Here is a 24,762-nt window from a genome sequence, read left to right on the forward strand (position 1 = left end):
TGACAGGTTCAGATTTTTATTGTCAATTTACAATGACTACTCTTAGCAGCTCATGAAAGTCATGCTTTTAGATAATGATAATATTCAGGAGTAGAAAGTAACAAATTACATTTACTCAAGTTACATTAACTCAATCTACTCCACTGAAGTGGAGCTAAACTTTCACTTTTAGCTGCCTACCACTTAACAGGTGGGCAGCTAAACCTCTACTGTGACTTCTGCTCAAGTTGAAATAAAGATAATGAAATGAACTTTAAGAGACACTCTGGCTCCAGGTTAAAAGAAAGAAGCTGCTTTATTCTACTGTTAGCTGTGTTAGCTCAGGGACACTCAGACCTGCAGCCTGTGGTGGTGAGTTCAAAACACTTTTGTTTGTTTTGTAAGTTAAAACAAGGCTTTCATAGTTTAATAAGAACCTTTGTGAAAATTAGTCAGACATCATCATCTGACACTGCTAATGTTGGTTAGCTCTGTAGTAGATGATATAGTAGTAGATTATAGTAACTCTATAACCTGATGTGATTATAAATAGAGAGCATCATTAACTCCCAAACTCATGTCTGAAAGCATGTTAGAGATTCAATAAGTGAACCTGGTCTAAATAATAAATAAATAAATAAATTATACAGCCTGATGAAAAAAAAATATTATTGAGGATAAATAAAATAAAAGAATGTATTTGATAACTTTAGTTCCAAAATCCTTCATGTCAGTAGTCCTGCTATATTCATACATCATCTAATTATTCACTTCATGGCATGGGTTTAGGGGTTTTGAGTTTTTGAAATTATATCGGAAACAACGTCCCAGCAAAATTAGCAGCCATTAATATTTAGTTTTATTGACAGTCCTATCGAATCAGCAGCTATCTGATTATTAAAGTGATAGTTCAGTTATTCTGAAAAGGCCCTATGATCAGTTTAAATTACAGTTCTGATAATAATATTATGTACAATGAACACATTTTTACTGTAGTCTAACTGCAGCTTCTTGAGGTGCAAAGTGTGAGTATTCAAGTTTTCAAGCACATTTCTCATGTTTGCTGAAAGTAATGTGAATTCATTGAAAAAATGAGTTCTGATCAAATAGAATGATTTTATCTAAAATTAGATCCACATCTTACATTTTATGGATTAAATAATAAAATGAAAATATATCCTTAAATACATTGTGTTGTGTTTAAATTTGAAAATGAAAACACCAACATTTGATTAGTGGCTAAATGTGGAGCACTGACTGACACTAATATGATGGAGGAACTTTTAAATTTGTGTTATTTGACAGTCTGTTTGTTTAAAATCTTACAGCAGCAGGTAGAACTATGATATATAAATGTTTCCTACCCACTCTCTGTACGAGAGTGGGGGAAGCTGTTTTGCACGTCCTGCAGTGTAATCATCGAACATAAACGCATCGACAAACACTTTGTGTCTGCAAAACATGTGAGGAGAGCTGCAGACGAGGGACAATCCAGAAATGGTCATGAATGTCAGTTTATAAGCTACCAAAGTTTTTGGTTTATATATTAAACGTTATGTTTATTTTATTTAAAAATTTTAACTTTTCATTGCAACTTTTAGGAAAATGCCCAGCGAAATCAGGCATTTTAGCCCGCAACAATCACAAAAAATGCCTGCGAAATCCTGGAGGGACTGATAATTATCATAAAGTGTACAGTTTTTCAGAAATTGCTTGCTGTTTTAAGCTTCATCCAATTAGCAGGGAGCTCATCTCTGAAGGCCTTCATGTCAAACTCCTCCTTGAGCCTGATACTGGTTTAGAGGTATTATCTGTAACACAGGACGAGACGGGCAGCACAAGCTCATCAGTAATGTCACTGATGCACCACTTTCAGTTTTTATGGTTAGGTAGAAGCTTCATTCTCTTATTTTTGAGCCCGTTTTTTTCATTTGGCTGATTAATGAGGCATATGTGTAACCACAAGTCTGTAATCAAATTAAATTCTACTCATTTTTAATTTACTGTCTCTCCATAACAAGTTTAATTATATCAGATGTAATAACTCATGTTTATTGATGTGCAGAATAAATCCCAGCTTCTTTGTACGATACAGCGTGGTGTTGATTAGCTTCTAACTGAACTCTGCAATGGATTTTATCCTGCAGGAGATAAATCTGTGGCGTGTGAAACAATGTGATAACTGCTGCATTGTGGACAGAGTTTAGGAAACCTGCTCTGTGCACAGTTGTGGTTTGTGATGTAGCATTAAGGAACCTTATTCTTCATGACCTCTGACCTACTGTCATCTTGACTGTTGGACATGTGTACCATTCATGAACACTTTTTCAGTTAGAGATAGACAATGCTTCTTTTAAACTCATTAAAAAACAAAACAAACAATCAAAAAAAAAAATTATGCAGAAATGAAATCTGCAAAAATCCTTTTGAAATTATTGGTCATTACTTGTGTGAAATTATTCAATTAGAAATGATTCAAGTGTTTTAACAAACTTGATCTCTTTTGACTTATAAGAGAATTGCACTCAGTTGCAAGTAAAAGAATCTTTGGACTGCGTGAGATAAGACTTTCCTGACAAACGCCCAAGGTTTTCCATCATGATGGAATCTGAATGTTCTAGTTTGTTGTCAGACGGACCTGAAGAGACCTGTTGGACCAGGATAAGGAGATGGACCTGAAGAGACCTGTTGGACCAGGATAAGGAGATGGACCTGAAGAGAGCTGATGGACCAGGACACATCCCCCCATAATAAAACAAAGCTTGAAAAGCTGAAATAACCAGAAAAATACAGAAAAAATCACGATGTGGTTGAAAAAAATTAAAGGGGGCTGCAATCAGAAAGAGTATCTCAGGTGTTCACTTTGATGAAATAAAACTAATTTCTACATGTTTATTATCACCTGCTATCAAAATTGGCAAGGTGAATATGTGTGTGGGTGCACTGCTGTGTGTGTTCCTTTGTCTGTACCTTCTCCTAAAAGTTTAAAAAGAAAGCAAATGGACTTCTATTTTGTAGAAGATGTTTTGCTTCCTATCCAGGGAGCTTTATTAATTAAAATTCTACAGGACAAATGGGTTCTAAAGGAATGAAGTCCAAAGGTTTTAATTAAACCAACAGTGTATAATGTGTCCACTCATGACTGAATTCATACTTTGTTTTGTTTTATTCAGGTTTTAATTTTTAAGTTCTTAGTTTTATTTGTAGGATCTGTTCAGAACCTGTTTGGATGATTTCTCTCTGAACGTCAACTGAGTTCAGGTAAGGAAGAGGAGGCAGAAGAATATAATTGTTACGGTTTGTATTCTTCAACAAGAAGAAATACTTCAGCAACAAGCTCAAAGGAAAAGCATACAAGCTGCTACTGCAAACATTTAAAATAGTGTTAAATAAGCTGAATGCTGTTTATAAGAAATTGCCCTGATTCCTAATTTGTCTTTCTTTTACGATTATGTAACATCATTGTTCCCCATAAAAACTATCCGGCTGCAAGTATATTTACAAATAATCTGTTCCAGGGGAAAAAAAGGTTTAGCAAAGCAATGAGACTAGATTTAGTAAGTGTGCCAATCTATAAGCACTGAAGAGTTCTTTACTTTCACCTGTTATTCTTCTGTTTGTGTTATATTTGTTACTCTTCTTGCAGTTTGGGTTAAAAACCCAAACAAAAAATATATCAAAATGTGCAGCTCCATCAGGAATAGTGTGTACATTGTACAATGTAGTCAAAGTCTGCAAAACAAACAAATAAAAAATACCAACAACAGGATTTAGTTAAAGCTAGTGGTAAAATCCAGCCCTGTTTGGATCTCTGCAGCTCAGACAGACTTCACAAAAACATTCAGAGTTTAATCACTGAAAGTTGGACTTTACGAAACCAAACTGACTGATGTGTTGAGATCTTTAATGGTTTTACACAGTTAAGGGGGCACTTGGTAGTCATTGCAGTAGATCCTGTAATCCTGAGGCTACATGGTTGTGTCCAGGTTGGATCAGGAAAGACTTCCAGTGTAAAACGTTCTTTAAACCTTCCCTGTGAGTTCACTCACTGTGGTGATCTCTGCAGAAGGGAACAACTAAAAAGGGAGAGAATTTGGGAAATTTTACCACAGAATGTTTAACTTACAGCCTGATGATGTCACTCTTAACTATTGAGTTGTCTAAACTTTACAACACTTTTGGAAACAAACTCTTCTTGTTTGCTCTATCTTTACGTTTCTTCTACAGTTTCTCCATCCAGTCATAGGTGTTCTTGTCTTCCTTCACCCTGTGTGTCTATCTCTGCTACAGGACGGATGATTTTCTCTCATATCCCCTGAAGTGCAGAGTGCGCACACCTAAACAATTTTTTGGTCCTAAATTTTTGTTCTTGATATACTGTATATTGTTCCTTTAATTATTTTTTTTAAACTACAGGTGATAGTGGAGCTGATGTGCAGATGTTTCAGCAGAAACTAAATTAGTTTCTGGGTGAATCTTTGTCTGATTCTTCAGGAAGTTTTCTTTTCAGAAGCTGATCAGAATCAGGAGACCTCCACCATCTGACAACATGGCTCTGAATGTAATAAAACGTCAAAAAGACAGATGAACAACAACATGAACAACAGCTCTAAAATCTATATGTCCATCTTCTTTCCCCGCCTTTTCCTTTCAGTATTGTGGGGAGCTGGTGCCCATCTCCAGCAGTCAGTGTGAGAGGTGGGAGAAACCCTGGACAGGTCTCCAGTCCATCACAGGCACACATAGAGACAAATACAACAAACAACCATTCACACTCTCACTCACACCTAGGGACAATTTAGAGTTACCAAATAATCTAACATGCAGGTTTTTGGTCTGTGGGAGGAAACCGGAGTACCCAGAGTAAACCCACACGTGCAAAGGGAGAACATGTAAACTCCACCCAGAAAGGCTACAGGTGAGAGGAAAACCTTCTTGCTGTGAGGTGACAGCTCTGCCCACTGCACCACCATGTCACCCTAAAATCAGTTTATGAAACATTTTATAAAATAATATAAAAGTAAAATCAGTTCATGAAAATACAGTTTTAATCAATCACTTCAAGTCAGTCCTTTTTAGAATTTATATTACAAATCTGCTAAAACCACAGATACTTAAAGGACTAATAAAAGCACAAACACAATTGAACAACCTGCAGACATGACACAACAAATCACTGAACAGCTGTGGACCCTCACACCTGTGTGGACCAGGCAGCCAATCAGAGCTCAGACACAGCTCCCTGCCGGCTCACTCTTTGTTTCTGCTTGGATGTCATCCATCCTCCTCTCCCTCCTACTGAGGTCATCGCCATCATAGGCAGTCTGCCAAACTGATTGGCTCAGCTTCCTGCCACCATGAACAGACGAGCGAAGGCGAGGGCGACACGTGAACAACACGCTTCCAGAGTTGCTCAAAGGTCCCCAGGCAGTCATTCACTCCCTCACAGACAGACACACACTGATCTGAGCTGTGCAAAGGTTACACTGCTGCAACCCCCCCACCCCCACACACATTCACACACTGAAGAATGGAGCCAAAAACAGGAGAGTTTTTAGAATCTGTTTTTGGTTTTAATTACTGCAGTAATAAACTGTAAGCTAACGACATATGACAGATAGATTTAAAAACCCTCCTCCATAAACCCATCTGCAGCAGAACCAGCTGCAGCAAGCAGAACCGCCAAACCTCTCAGGTGTAAATCCTGGCCAGTGATTGAATAATAAACCCTACAAATTGCAAATTTACATCCAAACTGACAAACAGCTGGAATAAATCTGCTGTCCGGGTCAGGAGCTGAGGCCTTCGTTTACGATTAGAACAGAACATTTAAACTATCTCTGCTGAAAGTATAGAGTCCAGCAGGCTGGTACCAGAACAATCTCATGACATGCTGTCATGGCAACATGGCCAAATCTTTCTTCCACTAAAGAAATAGTATTTCAATGCATTTCCTCCTTTTAATCCTTCATCTTCTTTTTTTTGTATCATGTGGATCATTTTTTTTAAGTCATAGAGATCTGAGGTTCTGACTGATCTGTAAACGGGTCTGACTGAATAACAGAGCTGGAGGTGTTTTTTTACAGGAGCTCCTGGTACATGTGATGATACAAATTGCACTAATGATTCAACTAATCTAATCATTTTTCTCAAAAAATTCAGTCTGACTGCTGAAGAAGCTAGGACTGAGTCGTTAAAGCTAAAAGTAACAAAATACAAACCAAGAACTAAGAGAAGTAAAAGGGTAGCTATAAGTTAAAGTAACAAAAGGTTAACTAAAAGTAGCTAAACGATGGCTAAAAACTGAAACTTGTCAAGTCAGTTTATTTATGAAGCACGTTTAAAAACAACAGATCGTAACCAAACATCTGTGCATTCATAATTATATAAAAGACAAAAGCAAAGATAAAACAAGTAAAGAAATATTACAAAAATAAGTAATCAGTGAACAATGTACCAGTAAAAGACTAAATCAGCTCACGCTGGGTTAAACATTAGTGAGAACAAATGTTTAAAAAAAATTAAAAATAGAAAGTAAAGAAACCTGTCAAATATTAACAAGACAGACTGTTCCAAATAGGAGCCACGACAGGGAAAGCCCAATCTCCTGATCATGAGCTCAGAGCTGAGAAGGAACATAAGGTTGAAGCAAGTTAGAGAGAAACGAGGAGGTAAGATTACTTAGACATTTATAAGTCAGCATAGGAACGTAAATTAATTCTGTGGCACACATGGAGTCAAAACAGTGAGGACAGGACTGGTGATATGTGACTGACCCAACATAAAGAGTATTGCAGTAGTCAAGTCAGGTTGTGTTAAATGAATAATTCTCTCCAGGTTGGGTCTAGTCAAAACTGGCTTGAGTGCTTTCTGTCTTACCTGAAAGAAACCTTTCTTCAGAACATCTGTTTGATTAACTTAAAATCCAGGTCTAAATTTACCCCCAGATTTGTGATGGACGTAAATGATTCAGCTCCAGAGACCCAAGGTTTGCAGGAGGCTGGTTGAGCTAGTGCTGAACACATTAACCTCATTTTTCCTTTTCATTAAAACTTTAAAAGTTCAAAGCCATCCAAGCCTTGATATCATCAAGACATTTTAGTTGGGGCTGGATGAAGCAATAATGACTGGGCTTTAGCCAAACTAGTAAAAGGCTAGTTTAAAGTATCACAAGGTTAGCTAAAGGCTAAAAGTAGGAAAAGGCTAAAATAAAAAGAAGCAAAATGCTAGCTAAAAGTATGAAACGGTCAGCTAAAAGCTAAATAATATCAAAAGGCCAACTAAAAGTAACCAAAGCTACAGGCTAAATACAGCAAAAGGTTGGCTAAAGACTAAAAGTAGCAAAACGTTAGCCAATCAAAGCAAAGCAGTAATTAAAAGAGAAAATTAGGAAAATACTAGCTGAAGGTTAAAAGAGCCAGCTTGCTAAAGCAGCTTTCAAAGAGAACAGTGTGGGATCTCAATGGCAAATGTTTTGAGACATAAAGTTAAATATTTGAAAAGTTATAAAAGTCAAATTTACAGCACCCATCTCCTGAATGAGTTAAAGGTTTTGATTATGCAGATGAAGGGCTAAAATAGCACAAAGTATGCCTAAGTATAAAGAGTGCAAAGAATAAAATAAATAAATAAATAAAAAAACAGGAAAACAACAATGTGAATGTTGAATAAACATTCACATCATTATCCTTCAAAACTCTGCAGAAGTTTTTAAAAAACTGCTGTTTTTTAATGTATAAAAGCACTGTTCTAGTGTTCAAGCAATTTAAATATATATGTCAGGTAAAATAAATAACTTATTCTGTAAATAATAACAGATGTTTGTTTTAAAAACCTTTCTAAAACATCATAATAACAAAAATATTATTGGTAGTTGCTTAGGAAAAGTGTTGACAACTTTAGCAGCTGAAAAGCAGCAAGTGCCATAGCACAACAACCCTCCTGATTTCACTGCCCAGATTTTACGTCTCAGCGTAAAGTCGCTCCAAGGCTGAGAGGGGTTTCCCACAATTCATTGCAGCCTCATCATAAACAAATTTATGAGCAGGAAAATGAAGCTGTTCTGACAGTTTAAGCTCAGCGCTCAACAGTGAATCATGTGACCTCATCAGTAACGTGTCAGCCATGATTACCTGCTGCTAGTGTTAGCCCCAGCTCCAAGCTGGCCCTGCCAGGCCGCAGCCGCTGAGTTATGGTTCGATTTAATGCGATGCAGCAGCAGAGACACTCCGCCAATGAAGCAATCACCTCCACAGCCATAACTCATGTGTGCGGAGCCACAGCACAGGGTGGAGACTAACTGGAGCAAAAAACACTTTTCACCAGTAACTGGACCATTTCCATCCAGTTAACTGGTCAAACTCCTGCTCCCCAGAGGATACATCCAGGTTCTGCTACTTAGATGCTACCTCATTAATACAGAGATCCTGCTTTCCACAAGTTATATCCTAATTACAGAAGTTATACTCCCCAGAAGATACATCCTGATCACAAAACTCCTGCTCTCTAAATGCTACATCCTGATTTTAGAGGTCCTGCTCTCAGAGGACACACCCTGTTTACATTTGTCAAGGTCTTAAGAGGACAAGTCCTAATTTTATTTGTTGTGCTACCCAGAGGATATATCCACATTACGGAGGTTCTGCTTCTCAGATGATACCTCATGATATCAGAGATCCTGCTCCCTAGAAATTATATCTAATTACAGAAGTTATGCTTTCCAGAGGATACATCCTAATCACAGAGGTCAGATCAGAGAGATCAGAAAGATCAGAGAGCAGAGCCACCCTGACTACATTTTTCTTGTTCTTAATAGGACACATCCTAATTTTATTTGTTGTGCTCCCCAGAGATACATCTAAATTATAAAAAGTTCTACTCGCCAGAGGTTACAATCCTGATTACAGAGGTCCTGCTCCACGAGGATACATCCTGGGGTCCATTTCCCAACTAGAGTCTATGAATATAAAGCATCTGCTCTACAAAATGACACAACCTAAAAATGGAACAGAGACAGGAGTTCCTCCATCCTGTAGGAGGCGACGTTCAACAGAAGATCAAACTGTTGAACACCCTGACGGCAGACAGTCTGATCAAAGGCACAAAAGATGAATGAATGCTGCTTTTATGGTTAAACTAAAATTTTCTATATATTTTTTTGGCTGATTTTGTTAGTCATCCAAATGATTGACAAGCCAGGGTCTAGACCAGGAAGCAGAGTTGTAGTCTCACACACCTCTCTGCTGCTTCTCCTCTGTTACCGAAACCCTCACTGAAACAGCGTCAGCTCAAATTAAATAAACCAAAACTCAGCTAAAGAAAAATAAATAATAAAAATCTTATAAAAATAAACACAGTTACTTTACCAAAACAGAAAAATAACACCCTTAAATGTGTATTATTAAACATAAGATCTCTTTCCTCCAAGTCGCTTAGTTAATGGTTTAATAACTTTAAAAATGAATTTGTTTGATTTGATAATTGATTTATTTTGTCTAACAGGAACCTGGCTACAACAGGAGGATTTTGTTGTCAGGATTATTGATTAATAACAAACAATTTATTAATTATAATTATTTTGAGTCTTTGACCCTCAGTCTTTCTCATCCCAAATAGAGTTTAGAAAACACACTTTAACTTGTTGTTATATACCGTCCATCAGGCTCTTATCCTCAGTTTTTGTTTTTTTGGACTTATTATTGAATATTGATAAAGTCATAATAGTGGGGAATTTCAATATTCATGTAGTTGTTGTAACTTAAACATAGGCTTTAATAATTTAGTAAAAATTGTTTTTACCCAAAATGTCAACAAACCTACTCATTCTTGTCATTATACTCTTGATCTGGGTCTGACATTTGACATATAGTGTGACTGTAAATAACTGATTTCTTACAACCCTCTTTTATCTGACCATTTAAAGTTGGGGTTGGCTTGGGTTTCCTGAGCTATCCCTTAGTTATGCTGCTATAGGCTTGGACTGCTGGAGGACAAACTGACCACATTTCCTCCCTTTGCTGCTGTCTACTCTCCATGTTTGTGTTTGTAATTATCTTTGTTTTTCTTCCTATAGAAATTATACCTGAACCAAGCCTTCTGTGTTTATCTGTGTCTCTTTCCTGTCCCCTCAAAACCCATCTGGTCAAGGCAGATGGACGATCACCCTGATCCTGGTTCAGGTTCTGGTTCTGCTAGAGGTTTCTTCTTAAAAGGGATTCATTCCTTTCTACTGTCATCAATGTGCTGATCAGGATGAGAGGTTGTGGCAAAGTGAAAATTCAACACAATCTGCTTACAGGCTGAAGTTCAACTACAGTTCAAGGTATATGATGCAAGAAAGAGAAGCTGGAAAGTAAAAAAAAAACTCAATTTAGAAAACTAAAATTAAAGCAGTGTGTGAGAATTTTTCAGTTTCAGTGAAAACTGAAAAATTAAAATCACGAAAAAAGTCCTAATTCTTTATATTGAAAATGTGACAACAGAAGTTTTTTTGTTCACAGTTTTACATCAATGTTTTATTTTAGCTTTTCTGAAGTTTCAGTCTGAAGTTTAAGTCATAAAAAATACTACTCTTTAACATTCAATCTGTTTCAGTTTGAGCATCTTTAGTAACATTAAACCACCAAAATTTTGAAACCCTTGATGGGCCCCTGAACGACAGTTCAATAAACTCTAGATGGTGTGGTCAAACTAATTGATCCTTCAAAGAAAAGCCAGCAGACAAATGATGTCCCTTAACACCACCAATGGCCTGCCTTGTTAATCATTCCTCAGACAATCTGGCTGGGAGGAGCTGTGGAGGTAAAAGTTCACAGATCAGTTCTGTGTGAAGCTGAGGGTTCATCTAAGAACTCAGACAGATCACTCTGACCTGGCTCAGACACTGGCAGTGGGTCACTGGGTGCATACTCACTGTGTAAATGTTTGCATATGCTCAGTGGGGCTGTTCAGGCACATTAGAAACTCTCTGTAAATAACAGTCACTGTGGAGGGATGACAACCACAAGTCATGAAATTCACAAAACTCCAGCTGGAATATTGTCATTACTGTAACTGTTAAACTGCAGACTTAGCACCAAGTTACCACGAGTGTGTACAGCACAGTAACAGGAGGCAGTCAGTTGGTGCAAAACATTTCAGTGTCTAAATCCTTCTCCATCATCAGCTGGGGTCTGATTGTTCCAGGATCATCTGGTAACAGGACTAATGTTCAAAACATCTAACCAGTACCACAAAGAACGAAAGAACCACACAGTCCAGTCTGGATCACATTAAAAGACTGAAGTGTGGTACAAAAAACTCTCTAAACCCAGTTCAGTGCTGAAACCTGTCCTAACCAAAACAATACAAACCAGTTTAAAAATCAGGCTAAAGCCAACTACTAAACAAAATCAAAACCAGCCTAATATTTAAATCTGAATTCAGTCCAAAACCAGTTCAGAAACCAGACAAAACGTGAGCCATAAACTTTTCCAACTCAGAAGTAAAGCCAAATACAAACCAGTTGAGAAAACAAGGTAAGCGAAACAAATTCAAAACCAGACTGACAAACTAGTTCAAAGATCCAGGCCAAAGTTAAGTCAGAAACCATTCTAAAGCTAAAACGAATGCCAAACTGAAACCAGTTCAGAAACCAGACTGAAAGTAAGCCAGAACTTAATCCAAAACTGAAAAAACAAGTTTAAAACCAAAACTAGAACCAATCCAAACCAGTTTGACATTCAAGTTTGAATTCAGTTCAAAACAAGGTCAGAAACCAGATCAAAGGTAAGCCAGAAACCATCCCAAAGCCAGGACTACAGCAAAACCTGGGACTTTGAAACCAGCTCAAATTTAGTTTGACATTTAAGTCTTAATTCAGTCTAAAACCAGTTTAGAACCAGGCCAAATTTAAGCTGAAAACCATTTCAAAGTCAAGACTAAAGCCAAATCAAAAGCAGTTTAGAAACCAGGGTTTTTGAAACCGGTTCAAAACCAATATGACATTTAAGTCTGAATTCAGTCCCAAACAAGACCAGAAAACAGGTCAGAGGTAAGCCAGAAACCATTTCAAAGCCAGGACTAAAACCAAACTCAAACCAGTTCAGAAATCAGGCTGATAGTAAGCCAGAATCAAGTCTTAAACTGAAGGAAAAAAAAAACTGAGGCAAAACAAGTTTAAAATCCACAAGAGTCTGAAATTTAAGTCTGAATTAGGTCCAAAACCAGGTCGAAAACCAGTCTGAAATCACTTCAGAAACCAAATCCAAGCTTACACTGTTTCATTGCAATTCTACCTCATAGCGGTCTTTTTCATTGATTCTTTTTATTGGTCTGGAGTTTTATTACAGCAGATTATCACTTAGACACAAAGCTTGTAAAATGTTCTAGTGATGTCACCCTACAGATCCAAAGATCAGATGATTCTTGTTCATTGGTTGAGAGTACCAGATACAAGGTGAGGGGCAGAAGTGGGCCAGTGTCTTGGTATCACTGAGTAAAGACGATGTATTTTATCAGAGCTTGACATCACTGTGATACAGCACATAGGAAACAAAAAGCAGCAGCCAAGCAGCTTTTGTTCCGCTGACTGTGTCTGTGTGCATATCCAGGTCACTGCAGCGCTATCTGTGGGTTAATATTTAGTCTGTAGAGCCCAGAGGAGCTGTGAATGGAGTGGGACATGCAGCACAGTCTCCCTCACATTGTGTTGATTCTGATTGATTGTCTGAATAAGGCAGCGGCTCACGCTCTTGTCTGCTGCTTCACCAGTTTTGCACAGTGACCACACCACGCTGGCTGTTTTTCTTTTGACTGTCACAAACATTAGCCGCTCTGGACTGATTGAACTTATGTGGGAACAAACACCAACATGTTGTCTGAGCAGAAAACCTGGACCGATTCAATGTGGTTCAACTTCCACTCAATATGGTCACAAGGTCAAAGTTACTGATCTGAGAACAGAACAATCTTTTCTATTGTATTATCACCCACCATTGAAAGAGAGGTGATTATGTATTTTCCTCTCTATGTGTGTGTGTTTGTCTGTTAGCAAAATATCTCATGAACCACTAGACAGATTTCATTGAAATTCTTAAATAGTAATCATTAGCTGTACATCTACAACTGATTAACTTTTGGACTCCAGCCAGTTCAAGATGGCCAACACAGCTAATCGACCTTAACATCCACAAAATATCTAGAACTCATTCAGTTTTACAGATACTGAGCTAAATTTGGCGTGGTAGTAGCTGAGAGTCATTAACAACACATACTTCAAGAGCTAATAGATATTGCATGAGATTGCATTAGCTTTTATTTCAAAATATAACCAAAACGACTACAACTTTGTCAAATCACAACAGGAGATGATCTTAGTTTAAAACTCTGCTATAAAAGGTGATGGGAGACATGCATTACTTTAAAAAATGTCAGGCCTTCAATTTGGTTCTGTTTTTCGGAGCCAGGTGATTTTCTTTATTGCTTGACCTCCTGCTATGGAGTCTGCATTAGGGTCCTCCTCCTTCTTCACTCAGCAACAAGAAAACCCACACAGTTGCCAAATCTACAGAACCAGCAGAGTGAGACAAACCACCACAGGTTGACACACAAATGTCTTGGAGGATATTGTTGGACTCTGAGGTTTAAGGGAAACATTTTTGTCTTTCAGAGGTTTCTGAGGTCATCAGACTGCCCCTCTCCGACCTGGACTGCACCCGCCTGCGGTGCCTCCTCTGCGTGACAGAAGATTCCCCTCGCTGTAGCTCCCTGACACAGATCTGGGCCTGTGCCAAGCGTTTATCTTGTTTACGACTTGTGAAAGCTGGAATAAATCAGTGGCGTGGAGCACAGGCAGCACTGCCAAGCTATCAGTGATGTTATTAGCCTGCACCATGAATCAGAGATAGAAAGGTGTCTCTGCCGCTCCACTCCGATCACCTAACTCATCCTGACAGCCTGAGCCCCAGCTGTCAGTCACTCCGACCCTGATTGCTTACAGATTTCTGGAGCTCTGACAGCTTTTCTCTGAGCTCCTTGGCTGTGTAAACAGCTTCCCCTCTTCAGGAAGCATCTTCTGACCCTCTGGAGGTTTCTGTACTCTGAGAGCTGGGCTGAAGTACTTGACCCATCAGCCTCTGTTAAACCTGCAGAACTTCCTCATGACTTAGACAGCATCAACAGGAGGAGGAGGTGAAAGACATAACACAAACAGTTAAAGAAGGATTTTCTGGGAGCAGATCCTGGTTTCAGTTTGGACAAACAGAAAACTGAAGTCTGAACTGAACCATGATCTGTTTCTTTGCTGATTTATTTTTGTCTACCTGGTTAATTGCATTAATCATGAAAAGGATTTTGTCTCCCTGTCAAAAGTGGATTTTATAAAACCGGGTCGTGAACCAGTAGACCGGATCTGATGCAAAGTTGCTGAGGAGGTCATGGAAGTTTGACACTTCAGTTTCATACGTTTTGTGGTTCTTGAGAAGGCTTATGACTGTGTTCCTCAAAGCATTCTGTGGGGGTGCCAGGGTTTCTTTTAAAGACTGTCCAGTCCATGTAGAACCAAAGCAAGAGCCGTGTCTGCATCCTCCACACAAAGTTGAGTTTTTTCCCAATGTAGGTTGGACTCTGCAGGGACCAACCCATGTCTCTGATCCTGTTTGTGGTATTCATTGGCAGGATCTCAAGGCATAGTCATAAAGAGGAGGGTGTCTGGTTTTGGAACTACTGGGTTCCCAAATCTCTGCTTCTTGGATCAGCAGATGGCCAGTCATTCTGAGCCTGGTTCTGGTTCTGCTGGAGGTTTCTTCCTGTTTTTCCTTTCCACTGTTGCCAGTGTCCTGCTCAGGATGGAGAATTGCAACAAAGTGAAGATTCAACGCAATCTGCTGGCTTTCTTAGATAACCTTTCTTAATTAGCATTCATATTGTACTATCTGATTAGATTGTATTATAATGAGAATTAAATTGGCTATAAATGGATTGAAATCTGGATCTGAATTGGGTTTATGATTTGGACTCCCTTTGGGTCAGGGATGTAACTGTCTGAAGCACAGAAGTTCAAGAATCTAGGAGTTTTGTTCACAGGTGATGTTTCGATGGAGCAGAAGATGATCTATCATTTGGGGGAAGCTCAGAGTAGAGTCGCTGCTCCTCCGTATCAAAAAGAGTCAGCTGAGGTGGTTCAGGTATCTGATTGTCAGACCCACAATTAAAAACTAAGGGGTGACTTTTGACAAGGATTTGAAGTTTGATAAACATATAGGTTTTATAGTCAAGGCCAGCTTTTATCAATTAATCTTTTAACCAAGGTTAAGACTTTTTTAAATCCTCCTGACCTGGAAAAGGCCGTTTATGCTTCTATCAGCTCAAGGCTTGAGTACTGCAATGCTTTGTATGTTGAAATCTCTCAATCCTCCATCAGACGTCTTCAACTTGTATAAAACGCTGTGACCAACCAACACTCCCAAATGTGAGCACATCACCCCTATTTTATTTTATTTTTTAACTGATCCAGTAGCTTTCTGTGAGTATGAGAGGACCTTAAGATCAACTAATACATCTATACTGTCTGTCCCCAAGTCTAAATACAGTACAAACATTGGGATGACCAGGCCTTTTGGATCACCACATCTAGACTGTGAAACCAACTATCTCAAGACTTACGCTCTGTCACTGATCTAATCTTAAAACCTTTTTATTCAGGCAGGCTTTTAATACCTAGTGGCACTCTGGCATTTATGTATTGTTTTTACCATTTGTATTGTGAAGAACTTTGTTCATTGTTTGGCTGTTGATTAGGATGTCTCCTGGATGCCTCCCTCTGGAGGTTTTCAGGGCATGTCCCAGAAAAGGAAGAGAAGACTCAGCAAAGACACAGAACTTGCTGTAAGGATCATATATCTTCTCTTAAGAGAAGATACATACATGGGATCCCCCAGTAGGAGCTGGAGAGTGTCACTGGGTAGTGACACTCCAGAGTATCACTACTGAACCTGTTGATTCCAAGACCTGACCATACAGAAATGGTAGAAAGTGGATGGATGGAAGGAAATCTGTCGACTGTTACCTAATTGTTGAGTTTTTAATTCATCTGAATTGACTTTTTGTTGTGAACTTTGGTAATACCTGGAGTGTAAGTTTTGCATGTGTTCTGCTTGGATCAGAAATGAATCAGTACGTTACGATGAAAAACAATGCAGTTGGTAATTTACAGGCAAATATTTCCTGTTCTCTGATATTCTGCTCTTTTCCTGCAGAGATGACTGTGAAGTTGTAGTGAGATGAAACAGCAAAGCCTCGGAGGAGCTCCTTCACACGTGCAGCTCTGCAGATGTGTTTAATCCAGATGGTAAAGAGGAAACAAGCATAGAGCTATAGTTTCCAGATGTTTCTGTGAGAAGCATCTGCCAGATTCTCAGAGGAGGGGGATTTTAAACAAATGTAACTTGGCGATAGAAGACGAAGCAGTTGCTCATTTTTATGTTTGAAGTTTTAAATGTTTTCATGTTTCCCCATCTGAAGAGGAAGAAAGAGCAAAGCATTGTGGGAAAAGAGAGTCTGTTTCAAATGCTGCAAGCCATATCACAACCCAAATGTACTCAACATGACATCACTGCACTGAAAGCAACACCAAAATAAATCTGTATATATAACTGAATCACTTGGATAAAGAGTTGATAAGAGTTTAACTTAATGCAATCAGAATGAGCTTAGAGGTAAAAGTCACTGACTTCAGCTAGAACTTTGACCTCAGCAGATGGACAACACAAATGAGTTCTTTGGAGATTTTTAGTTTTTGCGAAGGAAAAAAAAAAAGGCTGCCGACTTTCAGTTCTTGGGTTTTACTTATTAGGACAATGATCTGGTCTTTACCAGCTTCTAAAAGGATACAAATCAAATCTCAAGTGAACAAAAACATGCACCAGATTCCACTGAGTCATTATCTATTAAAACAGAAACAAAATAAATACAAAATGAGCTGTGAGTAAAAAACTGGTTCCATCTTGTTGCTTCCACAGGATTTCAGAGGTTCAGTATCAGCCAGGAAATGCTGATCAAATGTATTGATCATCAGTGGGACCACCTCTAGAAAAGCAGCTTTTTGTTGCTCTGGGGGATATAGGTGTGTGTTAATACAATGGCAATCTGGATAGACATTTGGGAAGGGTCAAAGGTCATTTTCAAACTAGTAGAAATCCATCATTTAACAGAGACTAAGATTATTCACAAGTGGAAAACATTTGACCCTCCTGAAGCCCTCACAACTGACATGGAGCCCTTGTAATTTTGGGTCTATTTGACACAAAGGGCACAGAAGGATTATGAAAGCTGTCAATCTTCCCAGGAATGGATGCCCCAGCAAATTTAGCCTAATGGTCAGACTGTGCAATGCTCAGAGAAATGATCCATTACACTCCTCTTCAAGAACTGAGGTAGTATTTATGTTCCATAAACTATTTTGTTGGACCTGTATTCTGTGGCAATAGAAATGTGAAATTTTTTTTTTTTTTTTACAGATTTGCAAAGTTTCTTTGAAAATTGGTGTCCATTTATGTGTATGTAAAAACAGATTTCATTATGTTAATTACTGCTGTACAGTGTGTCAGACTCTAAAGACTTAATTATTCGTATGACTCCGTCTACCAACAGATCAGGTCTTTAGGTATAGGGTCATTCCTGATAAGCAATCCTCACCAGATTTAGATGGCAAGTCTTCCCTCTTAGATCTACAGAGAACAGGACTGAAGGTTCTGGACGTGTCCTGCTGCACCTTCCAGTGTAGTCAAACTTCTAACCAGACTTTCTATCTTTGGAATTTTTGAATTTATCCCTTTTTTGGACATTTTCTTACTTTGTTCTTTGGAGTTGACTCAGTTTATTGCCTCTTTTTGTTGATGTGAAATGTATCCCGCTTTAAGTGAAAAGTGTTTGTGACTTTGGTGAATATGAGACTCTGATTTCACGGGCCTATTTTACAGATATTGGTCTCGTTTTGTCTCTATGCGGCCCCGTAAAAGACTTGCAACCTGTCCAGAGTGTCCCCCTGCCTCTCACACAGTGACTACTGGAGATAGACACCAGCTCCCTGCAACCTGGAAAGAAGAAGTGGGCAAAGAAAGTGGATGGATGGATAGATGGATGGATGGATGGATGGATGGATGGATGGATGGATGGATGGATGGATGGATGGATGGATGGATGGATGGATGGATGGATGGATGGATGGATGGATGGATGGATGGATGGATGGATGGATGGATGGATGGATGGATGGATGGTTACAAGAACACCTGAAATAATACTGAGAGCCAAAATACAACAAATTATTAGCCACATTTCATGTATTTCAAATGTATCAGTCAGAGATGAGGAAATGAGAGCTGCTCCTCTGCAAACAGCTGCAAACTGAGTGTGTTGATGATGATGGTGTCATATAGGAGTCCATTTCACATGCACCACCTCAGCAGTCTAAATTTGAGTAAAAATTTAGATTAAGAGGAATGAAAACAAGGTCGCTTAAGTATGAAGTCTCAACCGTCCACGGACAATCCGCTCGGAGTCCACGCGGCTCACAGAGTAAGCACATTACACCCGAGTATGTGAGGGCGTAATGCTGCAAGCGGTGCAGCTTTGTAGTTTACCAAAGTTGTACTAAAACATTACGACTTCTTACATATATAAGGCGCTCCGGATTATAAGGCGCACTGGAGGCTTTTATAGTCCGGAAATTACGGTAAATATAAAAATGTAGAAATGTGTAAGTTATATATATATATATATATATATATATATATATATATACATAATTAGTTTGGTATCATTTCAAGGGGAATTCACGATCCGCTCTGAGAACCCCCACTTTTAAAAAGCTTGTTTGCTGCTGTGGTCCACCACCCAAAGCTCCTAATTGCACATCAAAACTGGACCAAGAAGCAGTGGAAGAAGGTGTTCTGGTCTGATGACCATCATGCAGATGATCTGATCGATGTTGTCTCTTACCTGGGAAAGACATAGAACCAGGATGCATAATGGGAGAAAAAAAAAAGTCATGAGGTGGCAGTGTGCTGCTTTGGACATAGTTCTGCTGGGAAACCTTGATAGGAAGGCCCATCTACCATTCATGTGGATGTTCATTTGATCTGTAGCACCTACATAAATAGTTTTCCAATTAGCCCCCTTCATGGAAACTGTAATTCTGATGGTAGTGGCCTCTTTCAGAAGGATGATGTTCCCTGCCCCATTACAGAAATGCTTCAAGAACAGCTTGAGGAACACAACAACTAGTTTGAGGTGACCTAAGATTCTCCAGATCATAGTCCAATCAAGTCTATGTGGGGTGTTCTGGACAAACAAATCTGTTCCATGGTGGCTCCACTTGTATAAAAATCTATTCAAGTATAAATTTTAAAAAATAGTCATTAAAAATGTGCTTTGAGTAAAAGTTAGTTATTTTTTACAGTAGGAGGGCGTCTCTCCTGCTAGCACAAAGGACAAGAGTTTTTTGTTTTTTTAAACCCAAAAAACTTGCAACTTAATATGCAATTACAGAATAAAACATGTCAACACGTGATAATTAAAACACTTAACGAGTTGATCAATCCACAAAGCAGCTTATAAAAAACTCCTAAATGACCTGACCTGCTCTGGATTCTGATTAGTGTTCATTCTTGTGGCTTCAGTGACACAGTTGTTGCTCACAGACATAAGATAGCATAAACATGACTTAAAACAGTGGAAGGCAGGCGTGGCCAGAAGAAAAGAATCTTTCTCCCCACAAAATATGTCTTCCTTATAAATAACGTTTGCATTCTCTTAGGAAGGTAGGTACATTTATTTATATAGCACTTTTCAGCACGAGGCGACTCAAAGTGCTTCTTAGTTCCCTTATTGCAGGGGTCGCCACAGTGAGTGACCTTAAACGAAAGATTTGGCAATTGTCTCACACCGGAAACCCTTCCTGACACAACCTGGACTCGAACCAGCAGTCTCAGAATTAAGACACCACAGAGCTATCACAGCGCTTCCTAATAAATAATGTAAATTACTTAATTGTTTAGCTTGTTGTGTATTGTTTTACTCTGTGTTTTTCAACTATTTCAACAATTTTAAATGTAATTTAAAATGTTTTTGGTAAATCATTTTTTATCTGTTTGCAGTTATGGTATGGAACAGGTCTCCTCCCACATTCGTCAGTAGATTTATGATGGCCCCCTGTCCACAGTGATCAGAACTGCAAGCAGCTCCAATAGAGTCTCACTGGGGCAGAAATAATTTCACATCATGGACACATTCTGCTGGTTGTAGCCACTACTAATGCCAGACCTCATGCAATCTTATTTAATGCAGGAATAGCTGCAGCAGAACCTGCTGTGTCCAACAAAGAAGTTTTCAGTTTAAAAATACATTTGTGAGACTAAAATTAGAAAATAAATGATCAATCAGCGTTCTCCCTGTGCACACGTGGGTTTACTCTGGGTACTCCGGTTTCCTCCCACAGACCAAAAACATGCATGTTAGGTTAATTGACGACTCTAAAACGGTCCCTAGGTGTGAGTGAGAGTGTGAATGGTTGTTTGTCTCGTTTGTCTATATGTGGCCCTGTGATGGACTTGCGACCTGTCCAGGGTGTCCCCTCTCACACAGTGACTGCTGGGGATAGGCACCAGCTTCCCGCGACCCAAAAATGGAGAAGCAGGTAAAGAAAATGAATGGATGGATGGATGGATGGATGGATGGTTGGCCCATTTGCTATGTCTATCGCTACACTTAGAACCCACAGGTGGATCTTATTTAACTAATTATGTGGCTTCTGAATGTCATGGTTGGAACTTAAAAGAAAAAGGGGTGAATATATATGCACACACCACTTCTTCAGTTTGATAGTTTTAAGAATTATTTTACAAAGGTTTTCTCCCATGTTTAACTTTGTTAATTTATTATTGTATAATTATTGCTTCAAATTAAATTAGAAATCCAACTCAGAAAACTGTATAGCTGTTTATTTATTTTACAGTTAAAATAATAATAATAGAAAACCCTCCCACCTGGGGGTGGATGTGGGAGTGGGAGGCATCAGTTTCTCTGATTTAATTATTAATCTATTTAGACACAACTTTGACCTGCAGGTGGTGGTTAGTGATTCAGAAAACTAATGTCTGCCTGACTACTGGTGGAAGGTATGAAGGTTATTGAGTTAGTATAATTAACAATTAATAACTAGTTAGCCTATCAGCTACTACAGAGCTAACCAACATTAGCAGTGTCAGGTACTGATGTTAGACTAATTTTCTCAAAGCCTCCTATTAAAGTATGAAGGCCTTGTTTTAGTTACAAAATAAACAAATGTGGTTTAAATTCACCACCTCATTCATTCGTCTCACTGAGCTAACACAGCAAAGAGCAGAATGAAGCAGCTTCCTTCCTTTAACTTGAAGCCAGACTGTCTGAAACATTACCAGAAGTTTGTTTCATTATGTTTAGATCCACCTGAACAGAAGCTGTGGTGGTGGAAGTTTAGATGCTCACAAGTTAAGATGTGATGTGCTGACATGTGCTAGTATACCGAGTTTCACTCCAGACTGGTGGACGAAGCACCATGCCAAATGGGTGGGGTTTGTACACAATCTCTATGGGTTTATTTACCAGGGAAACTCCTCCTTTGTGTCTTGTCATCACTTCTAGCCAGATCATACACCAGCTGACAGATAAAGAACAGACCCAGTCACTGCGGCTTTTAAGGTGCGCATTGTTTTCTCACCTCCTGATTTTCATTCACATGTTAACATTCACATTTTTTACTCAGTGTAACTAAGTATAATACTTGAAATAAAACTCAAGTAAAAGTAAAGGTACAGTTAATAATAATTACTTGAAAAAGTACAAAGTATATTAAATTCATACTCAATTACAGTAACGCGAGTAAATGTAATTCTGCACTTTTCACCTCTCAGACATCACATGAACCTCAGCTTTAGTCTGATAAAAGCTGACACTTTACAACAGTCTGATGAACTATTATTCACACACACACCCACAGACACACACTTGAACAGCAATGTTATTTTTAGATTCTGACACTGACAGTGCTGGTAAGTATGGGAACAATGTGAGGAGGAGGTGGAGGAGGAGGAGGAAGAGGAAGTCGGTAGACTGGGTCCGTGTCAGACTGAGATGTTTGAACCTTTCTAACCTGCCAACATGCTCACTGTGACCTTTGAACTGTCTGAGTTTATTGAGCTGACGTCATGATGATGTTATTGTGTCAATCATTATCTGTTTGATTTTAAGGCTGAGTTTCAGATAACCCCTGATCAATAATCCATGCTTCTTATCTGTTTAACACTGATTTAACTCTTTCACATGACAGCATGTCACAGGAAAATATCAAATATTTTCTGACGCAAAACATGTTTACCTTAGATGGGCTGAGTCCAACTTTAATGTGAATGAAGGACTTTAACAAAATTATGACGACATGAACCCCCCTTCCCTCAGGTTTAGAGGGAAGACCAAGAGCTGACACCCTGAAAAATCTGCCACTTGGGGGTACTCAAATCCTTCCACCATGTGAAAGCGGTGATTATACTCATAGGTAAATATTTTACACCCCTTTAGCTGCTGAGGCTTATGGGTAATGTAGTATTTAGAGTGCTGGTGATCCAGCAGAGTTTAGGGCTGGGATCTGCAGCCTTTACTTTAAATGGAACCATTTTAATAATCTTTCCTACTACTGTAAATAAAACTAATACAGACCCTGATATATATAACTCAATGGGAAAGTGGAAAGTGACTCTAGAGGCCAATTCAAAGCCAACTGTACAAGTCAACATCAAATGCAGCATATACCAAGTTGACACTTTGTCCCCACTCCTGTTCTGCATGGGCCTGCACCCCCTCAGCCAGATGATTGCAAAGAATGGATATGGATACTGGTTTCAAAGTGGAACAGTCATCAGCCACCTCCTCTACATGGATGACATCAAGCTGTATGCCAAAAGTGAGCGAGACATTGACTTACTGATCCACCTCACCAAGATATACAGCAAGGACATTGCTATGTCATTTAAACTGGATAAATGTGGCCACATGGTATACAAAGTGTGACACTCCACCAAGGGTGGTGGAAAATAGTGGAGCTAAGACACTGTGCAACTTCAAGATCCAGCCTGACAAACAGGTGATGGTTAACCAACTGGACATTGTGATAATTGACAAGCTACATACGAAAGCAGTGGTGATAGATGTAGTAATCCAAAGTGACTGTAACATCAGGAAGAAGGAGCAATAGAAGCAAGAAGAAACATAATTCAAAATTTAAACAGGTCACAGAAAGCTGGACTTTACATTACTGAACTGGCATTTCGAGATCTTTAACAATAATTGGTGATTTTTACCACAGGATGTTAAACTTAGTGTGATGATGTCACACTCTTTTTGAGTTCTCACAAAATTTTCAGATATTTTGCAAAATCTTCTTACTCCCACAACATTTTTAGTGTATATCCAAATTATACATCAGAACATATGTATTTTTGTCTTCTTTTAACCAGTGTGTCTCTCCCCGCTGTAGGACTGGTGATTTTCTTGTAAATCCCCGCCCCCCCCCCAGAGTGCAGAGAAAACCATCAAAGCTTCTACAAACGTCAGTTACATTTTAGATCAAAAATTCACATTGAAAGTGGAATTGAAGATTGTTTTTACCTTGTCTTATTTCCCACATAAAACACTGTAATCATAGAAAAATTGTAACCATCAGACTTCTGACACTCATATTTTAAGAATTGTGAGGATCTGAGATAGAGTTTTCACACATTGTGTGTGTCCCAATTCAGTGGCCGCATCCTTCGAAGGATGCAGCCGCTGAATTAGGACACACCAATTGACTTAGTTTAAGCCTTACTTTCAGTCTGCCTCTCATTAACTTGGTGACAGGCACAGGTATGTTGTATACCATGGCGACCTAAATGAGCCACTGGCAGAAGCTTTCCCCAAGTATTTACATACAGAAACTGTAACTCGTGAAGTTTTAAATAAATAGTTAATTCAGCGGCAGCTTGGCCAAGTAGTAGGGAGGTCATCTTCCTACTGGAAGGTTGGGGGGGTTTGGATCCCCAGCCCACGCAGCCTCCATGGGTAAGACACTGAACCCCCACTAACTTTTATATGCTTGTTGGTGTATGAGTGAAAATATAAAAGTGCTATATAAAGCGTAAAATATACACTGCTAAGAAAAAAATAAAGGGAACAATTAAATAACACAATATAACTCCAAGTAAATCAAACTTCTGTGAAAGCAAACTGTCCACTTAGGAAGCAACACTGATTGGCAATCAATTTCACATGCTGTTGTGCAAATGGAATAGACAACAGGTGGAAATTATTGGCAAATAGCAAGACACACTCAATAAAGGAGTGGTTCTGCAGGTGGGGACCACATACCAATTCTCAGTACCTATGCTTTCTGGCTGATGTTTTGGTCACTTTTGAGTGTTGGTGGTACTTTCACACTTGTGGTAGCATGAGAAGGACTCTACAACCCACACAAGTGGCTCAGGTAGTGCAGCTCATCCAGGATGGCACATCAATGCGAGCTGTGGCAAGAAGGTTTGCTGTGTCTGTCAGCGTAGTGTCCAGAGGCTGGAGGTGCTACCAGGAGACGTGGAGAAGCCCGTAGGAGGGCAACAACCCAGCAGTAGGACCGCTACCTCCACCTTTGTGCAAGGAGAAACTTTCTAAACTACGGTTCATATAACATGATCAGTATGTCCTGTGACGGAGCTCATAAGCACCCAGACAGATGAACAG

Source organism: Kryptolebias marmoratus, linkage group LG15 (genome assembly GCF_001649575.2).
Source record: "Kryptolebias marmoratus isolate JLee-2015 linkage group LG15, ASM164957v2, whole genome shotgun sequence".
In the NCBI taxonomy this organism is placed as follows: Eukaryota; Metazoa; Chordata; class Actinopteri; order Cyprinodontiformes; family Rivulidae; genus Kryptolebias; species Kryptolebias marmoratus.